This window comes from Opisthorchis viverrini (genome assembly GCF_000715545.1).
Source record: "Opisthorchis viverrini unplaced genomic scaffold opera_v5_131, whole genome shotgun sequence".
NCBI lineage: Eukaryota > Metazoa > Platyhelminthes > Trematoda > Opisthorchiida > Opisthorchiidae > Opisthorchis > Opisthorchis viverrini.
Genome location: NW_008751784.1, coordinates 596,304 through 600,118, shown reverse-complemented (window position 1 = coordinate 600,118; position 3,815 = coordinate 596,304).

The window sequence follows — 3,815 nt, the reverse complement described above, 5'->3', positions numbered from 1 at the left end:
ATCCAGTAAGCCACAAAAAGAGCTGCGTCCAAACCTTGTTCAAGAGGGCGGAGACACACCGCAGCACCACAGAACTACTGAAGAAGGAGGAAAACCATCCATTCAGAGCGTTCCAGAACAATGGATGTCCAAGGAGTTTTATCAAGAGAAACTTGAAGAAGACATCTCAACAACAGCAACAGCAAGAACAGGCCACCAGGCGGGTAGTCCTACCTTATATCAAGAACATATCAGAGCTCGCAACCAGATTATTGGCTCAAAAAGGAACCTTCGTGGCCCATAAACTGAATGCCACCCTGAGGAAATTAATCTCCAGACCAAAGGACAACCGGGACAAAACCAAGAGGAACAATGTGTTATACCAAATCAACTGCAACGACTGCAACAAATTCTACGTTGGATAAACTGGGAAGAGATTATGTACACGAATAAAGGAACACAACGCATCTGTCAGGAGGTATGTCCCCCTGTCCTTGATATCTATACAGGAGGACCAAGAAAACGCGAAAATTTTGGCATACGGAAACAGGCGACATGGAAGAGAATTTCTGGAAGCATTGTACTCCACGGCAGATTCGATCAACCGGTGCAATGAACTGGATCCAATTTACACACCTCTACGTGCAAAAGACCAACATCTCAACCGGAACACTCAAGGAGGAGAAACAAGGAACTCCTCGGAGTCAAATCAGTAAAGGTCACAAGCCATAATTTGGAAGGACAAAGTCCCTCCAACATCGCCCAGACTACGACGGCGAGGGATGCCAAGCTCAAAGGTCACGTGGGCATCGGCGAATAAGGACACGAGATAACAGAACAACCAATGGAACCGCCCGACCGAACAACTAATCGCGGTCAAAGGTCATCCCCGGCTACCAGCAGGTATATTAACACACATGCAACACGACTCAACGCACAGCCACTAACCCACCGCTACGCACAACTACGCACCCCAATAACGCACTGGTGATGTCACCTCGATTCGTGATGAAACGTTTGCAATCAAATTGCCCAGCTCAGCGAGCAAGCCAACGACCATCTACGCTACCTGAGCTATCGACATTTTCCTCTGTAGGAATGTGCGATTACGATCGAGCTGAGCTTAGTCCAGCACCCATGTAACTGTACTGGAATCACCAATAGAGGGTCTTCCAGTTGGTAACTAATGATGCAGTGCCATTCCAAGCTCCCCATCGGCGTATCCTGCCGAAAATATAGAACCCTGGGCTTTCAGGTTGAATCAGTGATCAAAATGCTAGACCTAGTAATCGGCAACGGAGGTCACTCTCTTACTGAACTTAGGAAGACTAAACGTTACTCAGGATGATAGTAGAATTAACAGCTGGCGGCACTATATGGTGTTAGCTGTCGCTCTAAGATGAACTTTGCCATGCTTCTATCCATCTACTCTGCCAAACAGAATAGCGAGGAGAGATGTAGAACCAGTTCGTGTTAAAGCAGAATGGACACGCGTGGATGATGACGGTAGAAACTAAGTTGTATAGGCTTACTCTCATGGGTGATCTGTGACTCGGTGAGCAGTGCAAGTCAGCTCCCACACGAATCGGCTGAAAATCTCTATCTCATCATTCACCAGCGCCTTAGAAAATGTTCCCTCGACAGATAACTCAAACTGTTCTCGATATTATCGGGTTGACAACGACAATGATAGGAACAGATGTCAACAGACGATGAGATTAAAAAACAGGCCATCCGTTCGTCGTGGTACCGTCACTGTGATTAGTTACAGACACAGCTGATGTGACGTCAGAGACCAGCTCTGCGAGACCGCATCAACCAAACAATTGAATTTGCAGCTGCGAGAAAACTAGTTTGTTGTGGGTTGCGGTGACTTTCCCGAGCGATCAACACATAAGATGAGTCCACGTGACTGGAGCATATCTGTGGACCATAGCGCTCAAGATCAGCAATACACATAGCCGGTTTCTGGATGCAACAGTCGAGTCGAACTTCACATACAAACTATGCTAGACATAAATTCCGTATGAAAGTTTCTGTGACTAGTGCAATGGGAAGGCATACGGGGGCTTAGTGTCAATAAACTGATGATGTACGGCTGCACTTTCATCGATCGCCGTGGAATCAAATGTTCAGTTGGATGGATCTCAAAAGGCGGGCATCATTCACCCCTACCCGTGAGTAGGCTTCAAGATCAAATAGAGATTTTGTCATGTAAGTGAAGCCAAGCTATGCCGAAAATTCAAGAGATACACAGTTGTTTCCTCTCTATTGGGAATCATTAGCAGTGCGCGGGTCACTGACCCGCAGGCTCGTTGATCGTAGTTTGAAGACACCCCTAAAAATACCAACGAAAAATTGGTTAAAATACTTTACAGAGTTGATGCATTTTGGGAACAAAACCACTGGCGAGAAGTCTGATTCATCAGACAAGACGGTGTCAGATCTTTTAGATGTAACTTTTGCTGACAAAAAAGTGGTCTCTTATCCTATTTCTCAACTTTCCAGCTGTTTTGAAAAATCGTTAGCGAATAGCCGATTTTGTGGTACTTGATAGATTATACGGAAATATCTGGCCGGAGTAATCCGGTGGTCCGATTAGATAAAGTGACTGATGATATTGGTTTTCACATTTGTGACTGCTCCAGTTTTTCGGCGATTCGACAAGCGCTGATTTTGATTCTCTGAGCTAAATGTCGCGTCCTTCAACCCACCGGCTTGCATAAGTATATGAACACTGTACCCATGAGATTCCTATCAGTAGTTGGCCACTGCTGAAATGTATCCTCAGCTGTGCTGTATTGAATGTCCACCTTAAGTAGATAATCAGGTAATGGACCAGATCTTCTGAAATTGTGTGCGCGCCAGGCACCTTACTGGGTTGCTTTTACACTTCATGTCTACGAATCCGAACAGACAATGTATGTTCTCCCATTCACCCCTTCTTTAGAGCGAACCACCCTGGTTTCTATTCCATGTCACATCATGAAACTGGGAGTTCCCTTTGACTTCCGCTTAAATGATAAAAATCGTTACAGTGTTAGGAATCATAGAGCGGGATTCAAAGCTAATATAATATAATCAACATGTTTATACAATAGCGACTTGTCTAGAGCTAGCCATAACTATTCGTTTTCGAGGTTTTCATTAAAATATCGATCTAGGTGGTCCAGCGACTTCTGCTTTTTTCTGTAGGTAGTGCCACTGAACAGAAGCTGTGTGGATTCTGTTTTGTGTTCACTGAGTGTGCTTTCTTGTTGGCTCTGCTTACTAAATGACTGCCAGATTAGGTCAAATAAAAAGGGGCTAGTTGGTTTTCTGTCTGTCCGCTTTTATCTTGACAACTACCGTGTCGTGAAGGCGATCGTGGCTAGCCTGAGGCGTTGTTCTTCTAATGTCTTCATGACAGCCTATGGAGCGAGGTGGATATTTCGTTTCGTTGTCCACTACCAGTGAAAATTTGATTCGGAATTTGACAGACGTTTGGAAAATTTATGCACTGAGATGTAGACGATCTGTCAAAGAATAATATGACTTTCACAACTCCCTACAATTCACCGTAGAACTGACGAACGTGGGATGTATGCACCCAAAAGGGTTCAGTCACCGCTTCAACAAAACATAGGTCTACTGAATTAGGAAAAATTAATCCTGTGCCATTAACCAACCGAGATGTTTGCTCAAAACGCACTTCACAGAATTTCGTGCAACAAAACAAACCAACTGAATTCCACAAAGCAGCGAGGCTCTTCAGTCTATCCGTTGAAGACTGAAATTCGGAAGCTTGATGTCCTCTAAGTTCTCTTTACCTGGACAAAGATCGTGGCACCCGGCAC